We start from the raw sequence: 27028 nt of genomic DNA on the forward strand, positions 1-27028 counted from the left end.
CCTACCCATGATTTTCTAAGTCTAAAAAGGGCCATCATTCTTGCAAAAAGCAGGATAGAGTTATGTTTCTTGATGTACAGTGTCAACTTATGATGGTGAAAAACTGTTGCAAGTTTTAAAGCAATAGCCTTGATAGTTTATGAGAAAAGTTGACTTAAACATAATACTCAACCAAGAAAATGATTTTCTAAGTCCAAAAGGGGCAATAATTATTGCAAAAAGCAGGATGGAGTTATGTTGCTTGCTGTACAGGGTCAGCTTATGATGGTGAACAAGTGTTGCAAGTTTCAAAGCAATAGCTTTGATAGTTTAAGAGAAAAGGTTGACCTAAACATAAAACTTAACCAAGAAATCTGATATTTTCTAAGTCCAAAAGGGGCCATAAATCTTGCAAAAAGCAGGATGGAGTTATGTTTCTTGCTGTACAGGGTCAGCTTATGATGGTGAACAAGAGTTGCAAGTTTTAAAGCAATAGCTTTGATAGTTTAGGAGAAAAGCTGACTTAAACATAAAACTTAACCAAGAAAACTGATTTTCTAAGTCCAAAAGGGGCAATAATTCTTGCAAAAAGCAAGATGGAGTTATGCTTCTTGATGTACAGGGTCTGCTTATGATGGTGAACAAGTATTCTAAGTTTCAAAGCAATAGCTTTGATAGTTTAGGAGAAAAGTTGACCTAAACATAAAACTTAACCAAGAAATCTGATATTTTCTAAGTACAAAAGGGGCCATAAATCTTGCAAAAAGAAAGATGGAGTTCTGTTTCTTGCTATACAGGGTCAGCTTATGATGGTGAACAGGTATTCCAAGTTTCAAAGCAATAGCTTTGATAGTTTAGGAGAAAAGCTGACCTAAACATAAAACTTAACCAGGCAACGCCGACAACCGCTCAAGTGATGACAATAACTCAACATTTTTTTTCAAAAAATCAGATGAGCTAAAAATCGAAATGCACCATGTACCAATGTATGCAAAAGTTGAAACATTGGTAATCTGAATCTGTCAGTGTTTAGTTTCTTGAATAAATCTGTGTTCATAATTCCTAATAATTTACTTGTTTTTGCCAATATTTCTGCTAGTTTCTGGTTAGGTGATGCTTGGCTTAATGTTTGAGGCATGTTCAAAGCATTTTTCTTTGCAGATTAGTAGTAAATTGTTAGTGGGGATGTTCACAGCAAGTTGAACATTGGAAGTTCACAGCTCTATTTGCAAATTTGTGCAGCAAAACTTATTAACATGGGAAAAGTATACACAAAGTGAATATCCTGCAATCAGCGCATCTTTTATCAAAACAATATGCAGAACAAGAGCACATGATACTAAAGGCATGATCACAACTAAGTAAACAAGGGTGCCATGATGGCCCTATATCGCTCACCTGAGTTAAGTTGCTTGCTTGAACAAATTTCTTCCACAAGCGGGCACCTGGGTAGAACCACAGACCTTCAGTAAGCCAGCTGGATGGCTTACTCACATGAAGAATTCAATGCCCCAAGTGAGGCTCAAACCCACATCGATGAGGGACAAGTGATTTAAAGTCAGCGACCTTAACCGCTCAGCCATGGAGGCCCCCATTAAGTTCTAAAGATACACATACAAAGAAACTATTGGAATTATCTGGCTATGAATCCGCCTTTAAATGTATCGAAGGTGTAAGATAAGGGAGATACACTATTGTAAGTATTTTCACACCACACTCCATACAGGAAACAGTAACTAGATAATGCCAAACAATTCTAGAAATCTAAAATGTTTAACTACTTCACAATGATCACAGTATAATGTACCTAAAAAGAAATGCTCTTTCCTTTGTCAGTCTGTTTTATAACGAAGTGTCACAGGTTGAGAAAAATGTACAGCAAGACCTGGACTCGACCCCAGGGCCTTGGAGTACCATTTCAATGCTCTACTGACTGAGCTACCTGGCCGCCTACACATTTTCTCTCCGTTTAAATTGCATTTTTTTTTTTTAACCTAACATTATTGTAGTTTCAAACAGGGAGATTATAAACCTTATAAACATGCATCCTATTGTTATGTTTGATTTACACCCGGATGTACAATGACTTTGATGATGTTTTAGCAATATAAAATGCCATTTGACTGTGTATTTAAATATTATGAAATAAATATTTGCTTTACATGTTTGCGTTTTGTATTTGTTTTTTTTTCATTTCCAGATTTATAAGCCCATCCGATTAGCTCAAGGTAGAGCAGACGATCTACGGATCAAGTGGTCACAGGATCGTTGTGTCCTATATCATTCATTCTCTGCCGCTAATTCATGTGGAGAAGTTGGCAATTACTTGCAGAGAACATGGTTTATATTTAATAAAACGTGAAACTTGAATGAAATCTTGCTGTGGATTCTCTCTTTAAATAATATAATTTTAATATTGAATATTATTCAACAACCAACATTTATATTTCAAACTAAAACCAAGTAAAAGCACACTGGCCAGGAATATGATTTGCATCTTTGATCTGCATTGAGATTAATACCATCACCCCCTACCCCAATCTAAAATTCTGGATTAACTGGAAATGCCAGACAATGAAGTTTTGACTGGTATGCCCAAATTGTGAATTATTAAAGCTGCAAGTGGTTGTTCAACGTCTTACTACTACTATAAATCCCATCTAAAACCTGACTTTTCAAGCCTCTGCAGGCCTCGACCTTAACTTTTTTCAGCAGGTCCACCAACTGCTGAAATCTAGTAGACCTGCTCAGACTTTAGTGGACCTCCAAACGTCATAAGAAACAGGGCTTATTTCTAAAATAATTAAAAATGGAAGACGAGCAATCTGTTATCCCGAAAAATAATTATTTTGTAATGTGTCCCAAAATATGGACACAATAATCATCATCCACCCGACGTCGACCCGTGTTGAAAGTGAAAAAAAAAATTAACAATTATCGGTAATTATTCTGATGATAAACTAAGTAATTACCCTTGTTTTCATCATCAATTAACACCCCCTCAAAGAGCTAAAAGAAGTGTGTCGGTTATTATGGCATCTGAAGTGGAGATCAAAGCGGTATAGTTGCCCGAGATTGTCATGGCATTACGTCATGTTTTCGCGCCATGTGACACATCACTGTCTAATCGTACTTTCTCGATTCCTTAAATTGTTGAGAAGAAATCAATAAAAAAGTTTTTTCTTTATCTTTTTTTTAAAGCGAATGTGCAATATCCCGAATAAACTGACATGTAAATGTGTCAAACCATGAACGATGATAGTGGATAGCCTACCTCTGTGACCTATTTGCCCTCAAGGAATTTTACATTATTGTTTGAAAAAAATATCTAACAAAGTGTTGTGTCAAAAAATACATGTACAATGAATAATTTAAAACTTATTAAAATCCGCAACAACATCATACTGCTTTATTTTAAAACCACATTTCTATTTACGTTCACGAGGTCACGTAACCTATTCTGCCGTGCTAACAGAAATCTGTTTGCCAAAAATCGTTTTACTCCATGTATTTAAATTGCTGCCGCTTTTTCATTTTTTAAGATTTTTTAATTGTGTTTTTTGTACATTGGTCAAAAGTCTGAATTTTATTACCATAGTATGTACCGTTTATTTACTTTAAGAAAGAAGTAAATAATCAAGATCGCGCTGTTAGAAATTTTACAAAACATTATATGAAAATTTGATCGTTTTTAAAGAATTTTGCCTACATTCCTGTGGATATCTTATTAAAATTGTTATAGAACTCAAACTGTATTAGTTCTCAAGCGGTGTTGAAAATTTGAAGCGATTATATTAAAAAATGACTGCACTATGCGCGTTTTTTGTGTCAAAAGTAACCGCGATGTAAATTAGATATTACGATAGGGCGCACGTGCTTGTGGAATGGAAAATTACCAGCACGACGTTTTGATATTTTTACGATTCGCGGGTAAATTCCAGTCAATCCAGGTAATTTTGCCTGATGTAATTTCTCAATTTGGTAAAGTTACCAAGAAAAAACCACTCGCCCGATCGGTGGAGTAGTCCATTCGTGCAAAGAGCTATAAAAATAATAATATACTTATTTGCAAAAATATGCGGCCCGATTTTACTACTAAAAAAGTTTAGGGTCGGTGGTAAAAAAATAGGGTAGGTCGGGTCACCGGAAACAAACAACTTTTATTTTTTACGCCTAAAGGGAAATATATATTCAAACTCAGGTTTTCATCAACTGAAGTAATAGATCAGTAAGTCATATATTAAAACAAATCAAATACGTGTAGCAGAAAAAATGGAATTAGCTGAGGTCACTTCCGCACACAAAACAAAAAACCTGAAAATCTGTTGTGTAATCCCACAGGAGCCTGAAATTCTATCCAAAAATCACGAAAAGTCTGTATATGAAAAAAGACCCCCTTTCTATATAATAAAAAACTACAGGAATGAAACGCATTCACTCCCCACCCACCACGAGAAAACAAGAACATTTCAAGGTAAGCAGTGCGAGTGTTCTCGGGTGGCGTAATTATCTAAAGGCAACTAAAATATATGCGTGACTGTTCTTACTGGTCGTTTCACCGTATTAACTAACACGAAATCAACATTTCAACAACATTTAATTCATCGTCCAAACCATTGCGTGACGTCACACCTTCATGTATATTTCTGCACCGGAGTTAATAATGCTTTTGTGTAAATGCCAGTATCTGGTCCGATCCGTACACAATTTAGAACAGAACAGAACAGCATCGTGTAAACAGTGTCATTTGTCATTTACAACACAATTAATATTTGATATCAGAAAACTCATTCCGTATCACCAAGCGTAGCTGAGCAGCCATGATATTCTTTTTTTCTGTTATGCGCTGCTTCCGTCAATGGTTGAGTTACTTCCCCTCTTTTGTCAATGCTAGAGTTAGTTCCCATAATGGGTTTTTTCCAACATGATATGCCTAATTCTTTTATTATTTAATGGTTAAAGAAATTCAAAGATGTAATATTTATTGAAAGAAATATTAATAATAAAACATGACATATACAGATATTTTTTACCTGGTTCTTGAAATTATTTTGTATTCTCTCCGGCGCAGAAATATAGATGAAGGTGTGACGTCACACAATGGTTTGGACGATGAACGAAATGTTGTTGAAATCGTTGATTTAGTTTTAGTTAATACGGTGAAGCGACCAGTAAGCACAGTCACGCATATATTTTAGTTGTCTTTAGATAATTACGCCACCCGAGAACACTCGCACTGCTTTCTTTGAAATTTTCTTGTTTTCTCGTGGTGGGTGGGGAGTGAATGTGTTTCATTCCTGTAGTTTTTTATTATATAGAAGGGGGGTCTTTTTTCACATACAGACTTTTCATGATTTTTGGATAGAATTTCAGGCTCCTGTGGTAATCCAGGTGTCAAATTCTAGGACATGACTAAATTAGCACCCTATAACAATTTTATCAGAAAATAATATGTTCAAAAATAGAATTGATTTGTCATTTTATGATTAAAACAAACGTAAGAGTCTAAAACATAATCTTCATCCTATAATCAAAAATAAGGAAAGAATATCAACAGAATTAATCCACTGTGTCACTCCGTCCTTCTAAATAAATTCACATTGTTCATTAAAAGATACATTTGTATTTCTTACGGATATCAATTCTTTTCAAATTATATCAGTCTGATAATATTTCATATGATCTTACTTACATTTATGATTTACCTCTTTACTTTTTCGCTGAAAATATGCACAGACCACATACGGGTGTAAATGGCGTATTTTAAAAAGGGGGAATAACTTTGTTGTTACGACTCACACAATTTGCGAACCACTTTAATCTCCCGGATCTAGATTGAGATTAGTCACCTTAGTCTTGGAAATCTTTTTTAATGCAAATTCAAAGAAGGATGATATCTATAACATAATCATAAAATAAATTAAGCCAATGTTCAACGCGCACATTTTAATAATTGCGTAAGTCTATAAACTAAAACCGCTCCAAACGTAGGCACCCTGACCATGATTTAGTCAAAACAAAAACTAGATAGATAAGATACTTCTATTTCCTCCATTTGATACATTATATGACGGGCAGAACACACATTACATATTATACACACACAACATGTACTAATAAATGAATTCACAATATATGTAGATCTATAGTAAAATAATATCTACAAAGAATTAGCCTACCCAGCGACAGTGAAAACAACTGTTTCATACATTTATATGAAATTGTTTCAATCATTCCTACATCTGTAGTGATACTGACAGATATGTGAGAAAACAGGGAAATTGACCGATTTGAGTCCCTTAGAATTATTGGGGGAAAAGGCATACATCCCAAAGTAGCATTTATAAGCGTGTGTACAGCAACCTTAACGAGATAGTAAGGCTCCTACAATTTATAATATATAACCTGAGATTCAGCATTTTTTCTTAATTTACAAAACGTTTAAAAGCAAATGAGTTGGACCCGAATTTAAAGTTCTTTAATCTTACAACATTAGCGATCGGCTGTCCCTTACAATTGTATTTTTCTCGGAATCGAATGATATCTATTATACTTTTGTACGGAACGCTGCCCCTTGTCACTTAGTAAACCTAAACCATAAGAACAGAACAAGACTTGCATCAACTTTCTATTTTATTTGTTGTTGTTGTTGTTGTTTGCAGACGATATGGTACTATTTACTGCTGACCAGAACAGCCTTCATGCAAAGATACATAGGTTTTGTGTTTACTTCATTAAGTGAGGACTTAAATAATGTATTTTTAGAAAAAGAAGACAGAATATGTGTTGGTGTTGGGCAACTACGAAGGTTTCCTCTCTCGATTCTTTGCAAAGAGAGTATTAAAATACCGATTTTGAAGCTTGTGAATGATCCTGATACAAAAATATCGGGACCAAATCTGAAAATATCTGATAATTTGATATCATCTGCTAAGAGAAACGTCCAACTGGATATATATATATATAATTATTAGATAAATATTTCTTCCTCCAGTTATGCAGATATGAAAAACAAATGTTGTGGTCAGTTTCTTGTTTTATTTCATGTTTTGTATGATAGGAGTTTTTTATCCATTATGATGTAGCTACATATTTGGTTCATTTACGGTCATTGTTCTAAATTCTATATATTAGTACATTTATTTATATTGTTATCACGGACACGGATACTAATAAACTTTGATAATGTGGCAGTTGACCCCAATACAATCTTGACACTGTTTATTTTCCAATACAGGTAAATCCAATACTTGCTTTATAATGGATCTATGACGGATTATCTTTGAACACCCCTGGACTTATTCGATTCAACTGCCACATTATCAAAGCTTATTAGTAATCGTATTATCCAAAGACAGGTTTTCAATATGCTATTTGATTATTGTGCGCATATTGCCTCAAGCAAAGATTTGCATATAAAAATAGAGTATATTGAAATATATGCACCTTGATAGCGCATTAAAAAGCGTCTTGAAAACGTTTTGACGATGTCGCTAAAAATTTAAAGTCTAATAAATCAGTTTTACAGGAGCTGAAAAAAATTAATATCGTCAAATTTTCCAAACGGTACCGTGAGTTCTACTCACTGAGTAGTGTTCACGGTACTGTGAGTTCTACACACTGAGTAGTGTTCACGGTACCGTGAGAACTGCTCACTGAGTAGCGTTAACCCATGGGCGCCGTGAGTACTGCTCACTGAGTAGTTTTCACGACGGCACCGTGAAGTGAAAGACATAAATAAAAATAATGCATTATGAACAAATTAATTCTTAGTGGCATAAACAGTATGTAGTACAGTGAACAGAGATTAAAATAAGATAAAATCAAAAACAAGTGGTGAAAGAATAAATGTTATTTGTAATCCGTGCACCAAAACCCTAAATAACTCATGTGTGACGAAAGTACGGGAAAGCGTTGGATTACATTTAAGGAGAAAATATTGTTATTAAGTCACATATGTAATAACAGATATAGACTAAAGAAAAAATAATAACATATGATATAAAAATGCGAACATTGCAAAGCTATTACACTTTTTGATAAGACATGAAGGGAGATAAAAATGAATATTAAGAAAGAGAAAAGGAAAACAAATAAAGAAGAAAAATAAATGTTCTGACAAAATTTTCATATGAATTATACATAACTAACTAGACAAGAAGAGAGTAAAAACGAAAGCAGCGCCACTAAGTAAAGTAAGTAAAGAAACATCAAGAGAAGATGTGTAGAGAAGAATGAATATATATGTTTTTTATAAATGTATGTAAGAATGGTTTTTCGTGAAAGGTACAATATCTGAGAACTCATGAGTGCGAAGAATGAATATTATACACCTATGAATGATATTGTAGATGGAGGTGGTCAGAGAAATGGAATACACAAATCAGGAAATATGGAAACGAACGATTTTAATTAAACTTAACTTAAATTTCGCAAAAATAGCGATAATGGTCTAACAACAGGTAATGAGAAAGCAGAACACTCACTCCCCGGACTCCCGTATTTGAAAGCTGCGGTCACCACCCTAACTCCAACCCTATGATATTGTTAATTAATCCGGTACCTTGTCGAAAATCTTCAGTTTCATTATTTAAAATTCTTTAATGAATTCAACTACTGCCCTTATAAACGACTTGACCCCCCCCCCCCCTACCGTTCCCCACTCCCTTCCAACGCCTCTTCCTGTTGCGACCGACCAAAACAAACAATTGGTTGGCCGAAGGTAAGAAATCGTCTTTAATTTTTTTATCGCTTTTTAACATGGCGCAAAAACAGACGTGCATGGTAATTTTTGCGACGTTATAGCCAAAATGCTTCACTAGTTACCAAGATAATAGTTACACATTCATGCCGGTGATAACTTCTACTTTAATATGATATCAAAATTATATGCAGGTTGTAAAAAAATTACAAAGTACTATTCCACCTTAATTAAAAGGGCGTAAATGAAATAAAAATACATACCGAAGTGTCTCTATCGATCAGTCCCCATGTACATAATGTCATTTAATATCGAGCCCCTCGTGCTATGCATGTACTAATCCATTGTGACGGGGGTGGGGGGTCTGTGACTACCTAATAAGTACTCCGTGTTGGTTTTACAGACATTATACTCTCATAAAATACAGATTGATTAGAAACCTAAAGTAGACACAGCGTCCCTAGCATGGCATGCACGAAATTACCCTCTGTACATTCCCTAAGAAAGTCAGGAGAAGAAATGTTTCCTGACGACTTCAAAAAGTCGATGTGGTTCGACAGGCTGGAACTATTGGTTTACTCCCGTCCGTCTGCCCGTGTCTGTCTGTACATCCGCCAAATCTTCTAATTTCATATTTTAACAACTTATTCATTGTAGTTTGCGATGATATATAATAAAATGGATCTAAACTGTGGCGAATTTATACTAAAGCCATGTTTTTTTCACGTAAAATTTCGTGTAATCTCCTTTTAAGAGCGTAATCGCCAATGACAGCCGATTTTTCATAACAGTGGACTGCGCAGTCTGGTCAGGACCCATATGTTGTTCGCTTTCAAAACATATTACCATTAGAGAAACCGTTAACGAACAGCATGGATCCTGAACAGATTGCGCGGAAGCGCAGGCTGGTCTGGATCCATGCTGGCCGCAAATGCACTATGTTGGTTTTCTCATGGCGTGGCTCAAATATGTGGGTGACTTTTACTATAGATTATTTAAACCTACGGTATATAATTGGACGATAGCTTTGGCAGTTTTGTCAGTGTGCATAAAAGTTGTTGTTAACCTTTGGGATGGGACAGACTTTAGAACCATATGGAAAATGTATTACTGGTGTATAGCCTCTACAATAACGCGCATTCTGCATTTGATGTGTAATAAAATGCACGCCTATAAACCGTATTTCTATCTTACTAGAAATGTTTGCTCTGATTGCCAAAGTCCGTAAACTGAACTTGCCGTTCTCTTTACAATTGCATTTGTTTGATGCAACAGTAAGCCAATATTACTATATGCATCGGAAGTATGGGGTTTTGAAAATATTAAGATAACTGAACAGTTTCAACTTAAGTATTGTAAATTTTTGTTTAGACTTAAATCTTCTACACCAAATGTTATGTTATATGGTGAACTGGGTATTAAACCCATAACTTTGCTTATTAAAGCAAGATTATTATGTTACTGGAGTAAGATATTGAATGCAAAGAATGACAAGATTTGTGGAATCCTGAATAGAACAATGTTAACTTTACATAATGCATGAATTTTTAGCTCTCCATGGATTGTATATGTTAGAAATTGTTTGAACGAACTAGGATTGTCTGAATATTTCATAAATCAAAAAGTTGACAATGTATTTTATTTCAAGGCTCTAGTAAAAACAAGGTTATATGATCAGTTCTTGCAGTCCTGGAATAGCACTGTTAATGACTCTTCAAAATGCTTGGTGTACCATATTTTTAAGCAGAAACATTGCTTTGAAGAGTATCTTGATATATTACCTACAAATTTAGCCTTATCGCTTTGTAAGTTTCGTACTACAAATCATAGATTACCTATTGAAAAAGGCAGGTTCTTAGGTATTGAAAGAGAACAGCGACTGTGTGGTTTTTGTTCGAATAACTGTCTCGGTGACGAATATCATTACGTTATGGAATGTCAGTTATTTGTAAATGTCAGAACTAAATATTTGGAACAGCATTATTTGAATAATCCAAATACCTACAAATTCGAGAAGCTTATGAATAGCAATGACAAACCTTCACTTATTAAACTTGCTCTGTTTTGTAAATCCATCATGTCGTGTTTTAGCTAGCTAGATGTTACACTTTGTTAAACCTTATTTCATATAACTCATTCTCCGTGTAAAACATATTTTGGCATATCCTCATAATTTTAGACTTGTTAACGCTTATTATGACTAAATCCCTGTCAGTTGCTTGTACAATTATATATAGTCTTTTTCTCTAGTCATTCAGAGTATTGTAAGTAGTATCCATATGTATATTCTACTTACTGTCAAATGTTACCTTTCTAGTCATTAAAGTAAATATAAGTATTTGCAACCATTGTAAAACTTACTTATTCCAATTATGAACTTTATAACAACCAACTATATGCATTCCACACTGATGTTTTATTTGTTATGTTATACTGTTATAGTCTCATGCATGTATTATGCCATGACTAAATGAATAAACTTGAAACTTGAGAAGCTAGAGGTACCGCTTAACGGGCGCTGCATTTTACCCCCGCTTCCGCCATCCTGGACCAATTCATAATGGTAAACATTTTTTTTAAATAAAAAGTACCAGTGGAGACAACGATTGCTATAGTAGGATGCGTGAACAAGTAACGCAAGATACGGTATGTACACGAATTAATCAACCCTTTATTTTTATTTTGTGGTCTTGACCTTGGAGCGGCCAGTCTTATCAAACGTCTTATCGTATCGTCAAATTTTGTCTGAACACTTTTATTGATACAAGTAACAAAACACGTTACCAATTTAATGTGTTCAAGATTTTATGTGTAGGACGGACATTAACCATGTATTGCGTGTGTGAAGTCCATGAGAGGTAAGCGTAATAGTATTCAAGTAATTGCAGAACCAAATTTATGAGGACACACATACAAACAGACCGGACAGACAGACTGTATGGTGACTCTCCCCCTTCAAACTTAGTTTTCGGGTTATAATTCTGAAGAAATATTACAAGAGCAAGGGAAACGCCGATATTTAATCAATAAGTCAGTTGTTGCTAACAGGCATACAGTCTTTTACGAAAGTAGCAAACATTTGTGCAGTAGTGCATACAGTCAGGACATCACATCAAATCCTCTTTCATTGACGGTTATAAACAAACTGGAGGTTTGAGCAATGATTTTATCTAATTTTACCAAACTATCATTGTTTCTTTATCGAGATTTTTGCCAACTTTTTCTGATGTAACAGCAGGAAGCAGTGAACCTAACCAGTGTACCTGATTCTGTACCAATTATAACATGTTCTCCTCAAGCAGCTGCTCAACTTCTGTACATAAAGCAGAGGTGGAGGACAAATGATAACAGACACAACGTCTTCTTTCAAATCACTACCGGAAACATAGACCTACTCAAGGGATCAAATTACTATCGAGAACATAGGCCTCCTTAAGGGATCACCTGCCTGCTTAGCACAGTAGGAAAAGTGAAGACTTTATACAGTTCGCGGGGTCTTGAGTTCCATCCCCGGATAAGGTGTATGTTCACCGTGATGATTTGAAAACAGACATTCTGTATGAATTCATGCGCCCTCCACCTCTTGATTCATGTGAAGAAGTTGGCAGTTACTTGCTGAGATCAGTAGGAACTGATGTAGAATCCAGCAACACTGGTTAGGTTAACTATTTACCATTACATAACTGAAAAGCTGTTAACTGTTGAAAAACAGTGCTAAACCATAAAACTAGCTGGCAACTTTATTCGTTTGTGAATGCTGCTTACAGAAGAAGTAAAAAATAGTGTGGAATAAAATCAAATATGAATATAAAATTTCACTTTAGTAAATAGGCTGTTCCTACTTTAACCTTTACCCTTCTAAAATGAATTGGTCATTCAATTTGGGAAGTACTTCTTATTCTTTATTGTTTGCTCAAAATTTACCGACTGAATAGCGAACAGTGCAGACCAAGATCTGCACTCACCGGGGTCGCAAAGGCGAAACCACTTGCCAACAGCAGCCAGCAAGCCTTAAAAGGTTAAAGTAAATCATTTGTCAGCTAAAGTGTAAATACCTACATCAAGCTTATTCCAAAGCTGTTTGAAAATTACCATTACCAGAATTCCCTATTTGTATATTTCCCTGTAATTTTATTTGAGGAATACAGTTCTACTTACACCAGTGAGGAAGCAATCCAGCTGGCTTACGGAAGGTCGGTGGTTCTACCCAGGTCCCGGATCTTGATGAAATATTTTACGAAGGGACACCTCGGGCTCCACCATTAAAGCTGCAAAATCGCCATATCACCTATACTTGTGCGGTGCGACATTAAACCTTATATTTGTGTCGGTGCGACATTAAACACACACCTTCTCAATATGGTTAACATTTGTGTCAAATTATTTTTAAATCCCTCGATAAATGGCAGAGTTATTAACCAATACACTACTGATTTCTAAATGTGGCCTTGACCTTGGAGCTAGGGGTCTGTGTCTTGCGCATGACACGTCATCTCAATTTTGAGAACATTTATGCCAAGTAGTTTTAAAATCCATTCATCAATGGCAGAGTTACGACCGGAAAGAAACAGACAATGTTAACCTTTAACCTCTAAGTGTAAATTTGACTTTAGAGCTAGGGATCTGAGTCTTGCGTTTGACACGGCATCTTATTAGGGTGAACTTTTATGCAAAGTTATTTCAAAATCCATTAATGGATAGCATAGTTACATCCCAGATAAGAATTTACACGGACTCACAGACACACGGACGGACAGATTTCAATATGCCCACCTTCGGGGAAATAAAAAAAATATACATTGTTTGCTATCAGAAAGTAGCGATTGGAACTCTAGAGATCTTAATTGCGACCTTTTAAGTTTGCTAAATCATAACAAGGTTGTAAGCTTAGAAGAAATATCAATCTTCTTAACTTTAATTTTTTATCCTCCTTAATAAGAAAAGCTAACGGGTTCTCCGATTTTTTTCAATTTTAAAGATAAATGTCCTGTTGTGAAAATACCAACTGTACCAAACATATTTATTACTGGTAAGATCTTAATGGACAAGGTTTTGTGTTGAATGGGATCCCTTATGAGTACAAAGATGGGTACAAACAACTAAAGTTTGGTTGAAACTATGGTATAGTGACGACTCACGGTACACACGAACATCCTATAATCTCTGATTCTCATAAACTCAGATTTACACTTACATCCAAAAATCCTGCATAGGTAGCCAAAGTCAAATGTCTAGAATCATCAGTAATTCTTAACTTTTCTGTTAAATAAATCAACTAAGGTGCTGGGAAACAAGCTATGTTTTTTTTTCACGAAATGAATATTACCAAGATTAGAACGCTAGCCAGGGTACTGTTTGACCTAAGTGGCTCTTCCTTTGAAAATCATGTTCGTCCACCGTATCAATGTCACTAAAATAAACAACTGCTTTGTTTGAACGTGGAAGATAAATGAAACAGGAAATCGTTTAGGTAGTAAAGAAACTATCTCTTTTATGATCAGCTATTAGTTCCCTCTTGTCTGTGAATGTCCTTTGATTTACATAAAGTAAATACAGGAAAGTATCAGATCAAGTTAGACAAATATCAGATGGCACTGCAACATGCCTTCGAAAACTAGTAGCACACATCTACATGTGCAAAGCTTTTTAACTCGTAATATTTTTATGATGTTTTGTTTTTTATACTAGTATATCTCTCTAATGTGTATTGCTATTTGAAAAGCAAGGATATATGTATCCGACAGGAAACAAACAACACTCCAGGAGTGCTAAATTCTTTCCAACCCTGTAACGTAATAACACGTATTAGCGTCTGATGGTCCGTTCACGCTTCCGTAGAATCAACATTTATTTCACAAAATTCATTTCTTGAATTTTTAACTGAAATGTCTAGGTCTACAGCTAGCAAATACGGAAATATCTTGTATCTGAGGCATATACTGGCGCTTTCAGACAACATCAAAAAGGACCTTTTCAGCGATTTGACGAAGTTCCAAAAACTCTGCGTACCCTTGCTTTGTTACGGACCCCTTTGGGATATGTGTTTATTCCGAGTTCAAATACGTGTTCGTAGATGGAATGCTGACATGCCATGCTTAAAACCTAGGTATTTTCAAATTGTTAGAAAATGCTGAAAATTGACTCCCTATTAGCAAAATCAATCAATCAATCAATCAACAGAATAAATGAATAAATAAAATTTAAAAAAATAAAGTCCACGCTCATATATTTTGATATTTTGACGGGGTGACCTCTGTGCGTGACCCTTGGCAATCGACCAATGCAAAAGCAACGTTTAGCATGTCTTTCTTCCGGAAATGGCTGTCATTTTAAGCAAGACAAATACCTATGCTATATGCACGAACGTCGTAAAAGGTCGGAATACTTAGGGCGATGAGAATACCCGAGGCGTGTCGCAACCCAAGTCGAAGTCATTCAGATCTATAGCTATAGATCGAACTGTACACTGATATGAATACTTAGTGACAGAACTATTATTTGGATATATAAAATGCTGCTGTCGGTTTCCACGTTAGAGATCATCAAAAAAAAAAAAAGGCTGATAAACTCAGACCTCACAACATCTAACTCGACGACAAAATGCTCCAGCCCCTTGTTGCTTTTTTAGATTTTTGAGGAATGGATGTTTCCGGAAGCAGTTGGTTTAAAGGACCTTGTACACCTAGATGCGGCATCCCAATACGGAAGACAAGATAAGTGCAATCAAACAATGATTTCAAATCATTTGACTGTCAATGATATGAACATTTTCACCTTTTATGCGTAAACAAAATATTTGTTTCCGGTAACATGCTCGAAAAAAAAAAAGAGTAGGTAGGTCAGTTTTTATACCTTTTTTTTATTATTAAGTGGGACCTTTCGGAAATTATGTTTGTGTCTAAAACATGAATACAAATAAGGCGGTTATGCTTTTAAAGCATCAGTAAGTTGATTTCTAACATTCTCCAAGGCCATAAAAATATTAAGGGTCAGGCCAAAAATTCAGGGTAGGTCGGAATCCAGAAACAAACACATTTGTAGGCCTTATATACTTTCAAAAAGGAAGCAAATTTACTTTTATCACTTGAAACATTGATTATTCGTTTGCTGACAAATATTACTTTTTTGTTTTATTTGTTTTATGATAATAGCCTAGAGCTACGTATAACTTGCTTAGGTAACGTGGTTATTGATAGTAATGATAACGACCTAAAGGGCAATACGATTTTGATTTATGTTTCAAAATTATTAATAAAACAACTAGTATTACCTCTCGTGAACAGATTCAGTCAAACCGAGTCTGCTATAATTCTACTTGGTTGCATTCTATGTTAATGGTTTCCATTGGAGTATGAATTACAATGTAGTGTAACATTTCTGTAGTCAGTGTGATTTAATGAATTGTACGTGCAAGGTCACAATACTCGATTGACTGCAATACTCGATTGACTGCGCTTGTTTTAATATATTAAGCGGTGCTTTTTTACCGCACGTTGAGGTGCGGTATAGCACTTTCAGTGTTCTAAGAACCACCATTAATGAATACAGACTGATAGCTTCAAAAATATGTTTCACTGATGTAAATGTAAGATGACAAAACGGTAGATATAAGTTATGAAACGCGGTTATATGTAATTTTTATTCGAGCATGAGATTTGTTTTTGTTTAAGGTATACGTGAGGAGTGTTCGGACGCATGATCATTTTTTCCCCATACAATTCTTTTTGTCTTTCTTTTGTACATGAAACAAATGTAGAAACATTTTTTTTCCAGAGAAACCAAATGTTACAGTGACATTCTTTTTAAAGAACAGTATTGTACATGATGCTTGTTAAATGAACCGCACCATGAGAAAACCAACATAGTGCATTTGCGACCAACATGGATCCAGACCTACCTCCGCATCCGCGCAGTCTGGTCAGATCCATGCTGTTCGCCAACGGTTTCTCGAATTACAATAGGCTTTGAAAGCGAACAGCACGAATCCTGACCAGACTGCGCGGACGCGCAGGCTGGTCTGGATCCATGCTGTTTGCATATGCACTATGTTGGTTTTCTCATGGCGCGGCTCCAATTATGATGTTGTAGGATGAAATATACTCGAATATACTGAAAAATGTACTGGTAAGAATGATAACATAAACCTTTACCCTTTCAAAATTTCTAAAATGGACCGGTCAATTATTCAATTTGGGCAATACCATTTTATTATTCTGAGGGGTGTTTACTGAAAATATACAGACTAAAAAGTGAACAGTGCAGACAATGATCAGACTGCACTGGTCGCAAAAAGACAGAATCACTTGCCGCCAGCAAGTTAAAGGTTAAGAACCTAACCGACTAATCTTTTTGGCCTTATGATCAATTATATAATATTTACACTTGAATGAAAACTGTTTAGCGCAACAAAAATGATTAATTCTCACAATGGTGAACAAATCTGACATTTATTGGTGGTCTGCTTTCTTTTCTATTGTTTTTATTGTTCATTCTATAGCATTTTTTACACCCAAATGGATATCGACCGACACGTGTGATTCATGTGGACTGTTTTATCACTGTTGTCACTGCGGTGGCCGGTGCGGACTGTATAACACAAATGAAACTGGAACAGAGATAGGTGCGTTGTACCTTTGTTAATATCTAATTTTGATCACAACATTATATGCAATGGAACTATTTAATTAATGTTGTCTAGAGTTGGATTACGTATGTAAAGCCAGAATTTGCTCTTTTTTATAACAATGACTTTAATTGCACAGAGTTTTATGTGAATTAATGTATCTCTACATTGTTTGGTCATATCTTTCACAAATAACATTCTAGGGCCTCCATGGCCAAGCGGTTAAGGTCGCTGACTTCAAATCACTTGCCTCTCATCGATGTGGGTTCGAGCCTCACTAGAGGCGCTGAATCCTGCATATGAGGAAGCCTTTGAACTGGCTTATGGAAGGTCGGTGATTCTACCAAGGTGCTTGCCAGTGATGAAATAATGCATAGAGGGGTAACGGTGGTCTTCCTGCACCATCATAGCTGAAAAGTCTCCATATAAACTATACAACAGTTTCTGCATCGGTGCGATTTAAAAACAAATCACATTCTTCACAAATGTCTTTCACGGTAATAATTTGTTGTTTTTTTCCACTTTTCACACAATAGTATTTTTTTTTATCTCACACAATAAATTTTTATCTCATTTTCTCTGGTGATATAAAAATCACATTTCAAATATCCATTGAATTGCGGCTATTACAGTACTTGTATCCGAAGCGCACATAGAGTCTAATGTGCAAAGTGTATGCATTTAACCCTTGACTGTACCATATCAACTGAGTGTACCAAGGTATAAAAGGCTTGTAGAGCAGTGTTCAAACAGATTCTTTAAATGGAAAAGTTTCCCGCATTTTCTTATTATCTTTTTAAACATTTTGAAAAGATACGATTCGATATATTATTCAGTATTCGGTAGGTAAAGAATAGACAAAAGTTGAAGATAACACTTGCTTCTTAGCTTTTTCCACTTCTGTGCGTTCGAACAACTGATGTAAAAAGTAATTACTATTGGTTTATTTCTATTTTTTTTTTTTTTTTTTTTTTTTTGAGACCCGGGAGTTTTGTTGTGGTCGTTTAAGAGCGGATAGATTGCTGGATTTTTGTAAACTGCAACTCGAGTAATCAGGCTCCGGTTGAATACCTTTTTTTCTCCCGAAGTCGTTTCAAGATCATATTTCTTTTTTACATTTGCAATATATGTACACTAAATTTTATATTAAAACAAACAAATAAATGCATAGTTCGTGTTTGTGTAACTATAACAAATTAGAAAAAGTTTCAAAGGCAGTGACATTCCTGCTGTAGAATAAGACGATGGAAAGGAAAACATTTCAACAAGATTCTTATTTGTCCGTTTTTTTTTATAAAGAACATATATTGTTTCATACTGTGAACAAACTGATCCGGCAGTTCATTTTGAATGAAACGAAAGAAATCTCTGTGAACTTAATCAATAATCTTAGTTTTAAAGATTGCCTATCACTATACACTTTTGATATTTATTCAATGCGTTTCGATATCTTGGTGTTAAGAACATCCTAACTTGATATTCCTTCTTTAAATAAATCGAAATTTCTATAAAAAGTTGAACTATATGAAGATTTCTACGGTCGGACGTAATACATTCAAACGACTGAAAAAATCTGTAAATGAGCCGCGCCATGAGAAAACCAACATAGTGGGTTTGCGACCAGCATGGATCCGGACCAGCCTGCGCATCCATGCTGTTCGCTTTCAAAGCCTATTGCAATTAGAGAAACTGTTAGCGAACAGCATGGATCCTGACCAGACTGCGAGGATGCGCAGGCTGGTATGGATCCATGCTGGTCGCAAACCCACTATGTTAGTTTTCTTATGGCACGGCTTAATCTATCATTTCGCAGGAAATACTATTACGTTGACAACCTAAAAAATGACGATTCACTATTGTAATTGCACAAAGCCTTTAAATAATTAGGTGAGTATCCATGTTCCCTGTGCATCTTCGTACATGGGAGATTTTATATTTATATATTCTTTTGGAATAGCATTTATAATTGCGCTGCTTCATTCATTGCATTATATTACAACATAATAATGTGTAGTTCGTGAATTCAGATGAAAACATCACATTTTGTATGGCTGCCATACATACAAACATGTGAAATTCTATCTGGTTCCATGGTATCTTTGATTATCATGAAAACCGCCATTATTTTCGCGAAAAAAAATTCTTGAAGCCTGGTGTCAGTTCAGATCACTATTTAGTATTATTTCCTATCGATGTATTTAACTAGTCTGTGATATTTTTCAGTTTTCATGAATTCCTCCATTTAACTTGAATACTTCCTACTAGATCTTATATTTGTGAAAAGTATAACTGCCAAGTTGCGGCATTTTAATGCCATCATAATATTGAAAGCAAATTGATTGTACTATCATTTTTTTCGACTTTTATATCCCACTTTTGTCCGTTAACATACTCATCGCCTTTGAAGTTGTCACTTTTTCTATTTTCTTTTTCAGTCCACCCTCCTGTATTTAACTACCTACTACCTATGGAAGCATTCGCCTTCGGTGTATATGTTCTCAATCTATGTTTTATGATCATTGCTTGGAAAAAGGAAAGTGTTCGAACACATGTATCCGTCGGAATTCTTGTGTACATCATTGTAGGTAAGTCGATTGAAGAAAAGGTAAACTGCGAAAATGAAAGAAAATGTCATTGTGTAAATACAAAATGAGCTGCGCCATGAGAAAACCAACATAGTGGCTTTGCGACCAGCATGGATCCTGACATGCCTGCGCATCCGCGCAGTCTGGTCAGGATCCATGTTGTTCGCTAACAGTTTCTCTAGTTCCAATAGACTTTGAAAGCGAACAGCATGGATCCTGACCTGACTGCGCAGATGCGCAGGCTGGTCTGGATCTATGCTGGTCGCAAAGCCACTATGTTGGTTTTCTCATGGCGCGGCTCAAATATGAAAAACATAATTTGCGAGTTTAAATATATGACAGGATAACAAGGTTTATGGTAATGGATCCGTAATGACACTGGGCAATTTCTTTAGATGACGTAATTTCTTTTTGCAAGATTCGGCAGTCTTCGGTCATCAGTGTAGTTGATCATGAATGCGCACATCACTTTCCGTACAACAAACGGAGAATGGCGGAGAATATATAATTTGCCAATTACCATTACGTGTCATTTACCTTCATACAGTCCATATATTTGAGCCGTGCCATGAGAAAACCAACATAGAGCGTTTGCGACCAGCATGGATCCAGATCTGGTCTGGATCCATGCTGTTTTCTATCGGTTTCTCAAATTGCAAGAAGCTTTGAAAGCGAACAGCGTGGATCCTGACGGGACTACGCGGAAGCGCAAGCTGGTCAGGATCCATGCTGGTCGCAAACGCACTATGTTGGTTTTCTCATGGTGCGGCTCGTATTATTGCATAAATGCTTATCATGAAAGAACATTCATCATGCGCATGTATATTTCACTGTAAAGTTTCATGCATGATACGGCATTTTTATTGTCTATAGCAGATGCTCGACTTGACGATACATACCTTAAATGCTCGTAAAAGTTCAAAATAGCATTCTTACATGACCCTCATTGCTCGGCTAAACAACTTCAGTATTAATCATTTGATTTGACAGTCAATATATGTTATATAGGGTATTCGGAGTCATTATGAATTATTTTCCTTCACGAAGAATAAGTTTCCGATTTCTGAATAGTCGTCAAACCTGGAATTCCATTGAAAGGGTGATGTCATTGGTGGCGTCATAATCGTCCCCATGGCGTCGCACAACACCATTAATTTTTCTTACTTATTCAATTATCTTTAAATAAAGATCAAAATGATATCTGTGGTACAAAAAAAAAACTTGATCATATCCTGACACATATTAATAGTCACCCTGTATGCATATGCGCAGTTCCTAATACATGCATATATAGAAAAACACTTTAATTGTGAGACTTTTCTCCTGTTACTTGCATCAGTCAATACCATTTCTTGTTTATGAGAAAATTTACCAGAACAATCGCATCCATAACTAATAGACATTCGAATGGTAGCGCATACCTGTATTGACTATTATTTGTTTGTAAATATTTTTGCTTGCTGTAAATATACCAATTGGCAAGAAGAACATTTCTATAAAAAATACGTATCATCTTGTTTCAGTGTAACAATAGTAGCCCGTTTTCTATATTATACTTTCAGCTGTTCTCGCCTTGCTCGGCTTATTTTTATTGATTGGCGTCACTGACCCTTCTCATTTCGGATACTCTTATTGGATGGCGCTCGTTTCCAGATTTCCGGTGCTGTTACTACTGAAAGAAATTTGTCGTCAAAGAACGGCAGGTGAAAGAGCTGTCAGTGCGGAAAACGTTCTACTCGTCAATCAACCCTAGATGACATTGTTAGAAACTTAAATGTAATGCATCATGAGAAAACCAACATAGTGCGTTTTCTACCAGCATGGATCCAGACCAGCCGCAAAGCCACTATGTTGATTTTCTCATGGCGTGGCTCAAATGTAATGCTTCACATTCGAATGCGAACATTTTAGTTACGTTGTTTATACAATGTAACTGATTATAGTGTTGCTTTTTTAATTCCAATGAATGATATGTAATGAAAAAAAAAAAAACAGACTGAAAATGGACTGGATGCTAATTAACAAACATAAGGAGAGATCGTGTTTGTATACAAATCTGGTGTTTTTCTATTTTTATAACTGATATGACAGTGATCGGATGGGCAATCGTCGAACATTCATGTTTTTTTTTTGTTTTTTGTTTTGTTTTTGTAAACAGTGATGTTTTCTAACGGCCTAAACTTTCTTAAAATACAAATTTTATCAATAATTTTTGGATCAATGGAAAGGTTATAAAACAAGTAATTTAATGATTTTAATAATTATTTCGAATTCTAACACGACCAGCGAATAACCTTCAGACATGTAGAGCAAAGTCTATCTCTGAATATTCTGCAATAAACCACAGGCAATCGGCGTGTGACTTGGACCCATTATACATGATAGACCCCCCACCCCGTTCTCTACAACCCAGATCCCCAACATAATAACATAAAAACACATTTCCAAAAAAAAAAAGAAAAATGCTATATATAAAAAAAATAAAGGTATGGTACTTTACAGCCAAACATTAAGGATAAAATGGAATGGCCTCAGTAACGATCTCACTGCGTACACAATTTTCGGACGATTTTTGAAAATCTGGTCTTAACCAACGCATAAAGCATAAATCTTAACGGTAAACATGCACTTTGGTCTCAAGGCTGCATCATTTTGATGCAGCGAGACGCTATTCTTTGACAAAATCATCTCGTAGACGATGTGACCTAACCCGTATATTTCTCGGGCCAATAGACAAGTCAATGGCAGCCACCTATTCCCTTCGTTATTTCCAAGCACAATCGTGGCCATCCTTTAGAAACATAAATAATTAGTCGCTTACCTATAATACTTCGTCCAGTTTCCGTCAATAACGATGCATCCACCGTTGGGAAATTTCTCTCAAAACATCAGCTGCCATGTTTATACGGCGACCCGGAACTGGTTTTTACTACGTAGCCTTTTTGCGATTGGTCGATTCTGGAGGTGTGTTCTCCACGTGAGCTGGTATTAACATGGCAGCTGATGTTTTGAGAGAAATACAGCGTTGGGAAATTGACTGGATGCATCGTTATTGATAAATAGTTATTTACGATTCCTTAATGTAAACTCCGTCTTGGTTTATAATCTTGGTTATTTTAAAAGAAGAAACTTTCGAGCATAAACTTTAACTTAATGATAAACTTGTCTTCTATATGCAATGAAAGAAAACGCTTCCATCTCGACCAAGGTCAGCTTGCAAATTTGGCGCCCGTACACAACATACGTAGTAAACATAAAGCCTGGTTCAATTTGACTGACCAGAGCGCCGCTTAACTTCGGAAATGAATATCCTTTTCTAAATCCGGGGATAACAGATGCTTTTCGTGTTATAACATCTGCAGAATCCCGAGGGATTGGTTGATGCCCGAGCCCGGTAGGGCCGGGGTACCAACGTTTCCCGAGGGATTCTGAAGATGTAACAACACAAAATGAACAAGCGTTAATGCTGTTCTAGCAGAAAACGCGTAAAAATATTAAACGAATAAATAATCCATCAACGTCATTAAATTTTCATGAAACGCGCGGTGACGTCTGCGTTTTTTTTCACGTTGACGTCATTTTGTTTTAATTATCCTTTTTGGGACCGTAATGCGTTTATGCTTTTGCCACAGAACGCGCATATAAAAAGTGTTTTAACAGCACGTGAGCACGAGAACCATATTTCTCCCCCGAAAAGTGAGAAGATCAGTTTTATGCTAAAATGTGAATTTATAGACAGTTCTCCTAAAATCAAGTTATTTCAAGCTAGATTTTCGATCAACGGAAAATTGTACACTTTCAGTCTTCCGTTAATTTGATCACAAATTTAATGTAGGTTATAGTGCACTAAATGATTTTGAATCACAAAGTTAATGTAGGGTATAGTGCACTGAATAATTTTGATCACAAAGGGAATGTAGGGTATAGTGCACTAAATGATTTATTATCATAAAGTTAATGTAGGGTATTGTGCACAAAATAATTTTGATCACAAAGTTAATGTATGGCATAGTGCACTAAAATGATTCTGATTAGAAAGGTATTGCAGGGTAATGTGCACTAAATGATCTTTCATCACAAAATTACTGTAGGGTATAGTGCACTAAATAATTTTGATCACAAAGTTTATGTAGGTTTTAATGCACTAAATGATTCTGATTGGAAAGTTATTGCAGGGTAATGTACACTAAATGATCTATCATCACAAAATTACTGTAGGGTATAATGCACCAAATAATTTTGATCACAAAGTAAATATAGGGTATAGTGCACTAAATGATTCTTCGTCTGTATTCAAATAATATAATATCAGTGAATTTACTCAAATGAAGACGAAAGTCAAGACTGCGTCAGTCTTTCTGGCAAGAACGGATTCTGATATTGGTCGAGCTGGCTGAGCCAATCAGAAGACGTATAGTTTCGGAACGATGTGATTAACCAATGAAATTAAAGAAATCTTAAAGCGACTGGCCTCCAGATCGTTCGACAACAAACAATTTTTTAGATATCTTGAAATAAATACTGTATTTCTTATAAGGCTTTAAAAATGAAACTATATGTTACGGAAACACGAGAATTTGCTGTTTTACTCCTTTTTACGATGAAAATCGTAAAGCGTTTATCACGCTTTTACTCAAAGTAAACTGTCTCAATTATAAATATCTATATTTTGAAGTCATAATTCACTACTTCAGCTATTGCACTATTGGTTACGACGACGGAAAAATGTCTTTATTCGCTGCCGCGGCGTTCCAGGATTCGATTCCCGACGCGGCCACCTTTTTTCTTGATTTGGAATTTTTAGAATATTTTAGAAACAAAAATTCCTATACTTATGTTCATAATAAGACCAAATTCAATTTGAAAGAAAGATTTTATTAGCCAAATATGGAGTTCAGTGCCATTAAACTTGCACTGAAAGTCCAATATTGGCTGAAATGAAGTAAAATAATATTACCGACTTTATCTTTGTTTACTAGAATAGTAGTCTAATATTAACACAAATATTAGCGTTGTTTCGTAATTTTGCATACTAACTTGTTTATTGTATAGTCATCCATTCAGTGCCAGGATAAACACCATCATGTCACTCAATGGAGCAATAATAGTATGAATTAGATCATATATATATATATATCTATCATTGGTTATATACCACTTTTGTCATAAAGAACGTGAGGGTAATTTGAGCAATTCTTTCTCTTTACTGTATCCATAATTGATTTTTGAGCTATTATTACTTTTCAATTAATCATCTTGATATTATTTGTTAAACTGATATATCGAGCATAAATATGTTTTAAGCAAAGTTATTAACTCCCTTTTAAATGGTATAATATATCTGTTTCAAGTTTTGTGTGCATACATACACAGGGTATTCTTGAGTGTATAATATATTTTTCTTGAAGTTTGCCGCAACGTCTGTTTACGACGTTTCCCGTAATTTTTGTTATGACGTGACGTCATTGTACATTATTTCAAAATGTAAACTGCCTGAAGATATATGTATTGAAAGCGCTTGCAGTGAAGAATTAAAATAATTGTAAAACACAGAAGTCTGCTGCTGTTTATTCCTTACAAATTGAACTTTATATATATATATGAAATTTTAGAGAATTCGTAGAAATGTATGTTGGTAATATGTATTAAAAGACCATTGTAAACAAACCTTAGAAATCGTCTCTGATTATGTGTGTGTTGTTTATTTTTAATTCCCTTTCAAAACTGAGGAATATGTTTCATATATAAGTAATCTATATAAAGGTGAACATTCCTGATCCCAAATTTCTCGTCACCATTCGTCTGTCCGTCATTCTTCCACCCATTGGCTGTCGGCAATTACTTGAGACAAAATATTTCCACTAATCTCCATTAAGCTTGAAAATACTATCTAAAGGAACTTACTTATAATTCTTTGGTTGATTAGTCAAGATAGTCATGGTTCTTAAAATTATTGCTAATACATAAGAGGCCATATCTCTAGTAAACTCCATGAAATTGACACAGAATGTACATATGACTACTTTATGAGTGATTAGATTACAAGCGAGCTAAAGACATTTTGATCGGTTACAATTTCCATATATGAGCCGCGCCATGAGAAAACCAACATAGTGGCTTTGCGACCAGCATGGATCCAGACCAGCCTGCACAGTCTGGTCAGGATCCATGCTGTTCGCTTTCAAAGCCTATTGCAATTAGAGAATCTGTTAGCGAACAGCATGGATCCTGACCAGACTGCGCGGATGCGCAGGCTGGTCTGGATCCATGCTGGTCGCAAAGCCACTATGTTGGTTTTCTCATGGCGCGACTCATATTACGTTGTTCACATAAAATTAATGATAAAGGGAGGTCACGTGTCTTTGGAAATCTTTATAAGCCTAATAAAACATGTACATAGCGTCCAGTTCTCCAGCAAGAACTTGTATAATTGCTGGCAAAATGGCAAAAGTGTTATTACGCATTGGTTATTCATAAAATGCCACATTAATGAAGTAAGTCCGTGAATTTTACACACATTTTGTATGTTGTTTCGCAATTAATGACGTTACGTCCCAAAAACCTGTTTTACTTTCACATTTTCATAGCAAGTTCTTTCCAAAACCGTAACGTACTTAAACGTGTTAGCCTCTGGTCGCACTTTCACGCTTCCGTACAATTAATATTTATCACACGAAATTAATTTTGAAAATATTTCTGAAATGCCTAAGTCAGCATCTCTCAAATATGAAAATATTTGACATTGGTGACATAAACTGACAATTTTAGACATCGTCAAAAATACCCTTTGAACGATCTGACGAAGTTCCAAAAAATCTATAGACATTGTTTACCCGATACGAAACCCTGTGGGGATTGTGTTTTTTTTTTTTCCGAGTGCAAATAATAATCTTAATACAAACATAAATAAAAATAAAATTATATTTTTCTCTTGCGATAAGCCATATAAAGATTAGTTTTGTGACACAAAGAAACAATTAAGCCAGCACCAAGTAGGCCTATATTCTTCTTAATCTTCATATGTATTAATTTTTGCAATGTCAAATTTTAATTCCTGTCTTAATTGAGAACATCATCCTGGCCTTACCAAAGCGATAGATCGCTTATTGTAATTCACAAGCTTAAAACACATGAAGTAAA

The 27028-nt window shown here is 35.4% G+C and overlaps 1 protein-coding gene and 1 long non-coding RNA gene across 2 annotated transcripts in view; one reads left to right on the top strand and one right to left on the bottom strand.

Annotated features, from left to right (window-relative positions):
• LOC123549890 (5-oxoprolinase-like) overlaps positions 1-5739 on the bottom strand; it is a 58097-nt gene extending 52358 nt beyond the window's left edge. Inside the window, exon 1 of the mRNA XM_053546508.1 lies at positions 5672-5739. The gene's annotated coding sequence lies outside the window, so the exon portion shown is untranslated. The remainder of the gene's footprint in view (positions 1-5671) is intronic.
• An 11377-nt stretch (positions 5740-17116) lies between these two features.
• Positions 17117-25443, top strand: LOC123549972 (uncharacterized). The gene is made up of 3 exons (XR_008371474.1): positions 17117-17300; positions 19739-19888; positions 21451-25443. It is a non-coding gene; the product is annotated as an uncharacterized LOC123549972 (long non-coding RNA).
• Positions 25444-27028: the final 1585 nt, after the last annotated feature.

This window comes from Mercenaria mercenaria, chromosome 6, assembly GCF_021730395.1.
Source record: "Mercenaria mercenaria strain notata chromosome 6, MADL_Memer_1, whole genome shotgun sequence".
NCBI classification, from domain to species: domain Eukaryota; kingdom Metazoa; phylum Mollusca; class Bivalvia; order Venerida; family Veneridae; genus Mercenaria; species Mercenaria mercenaria.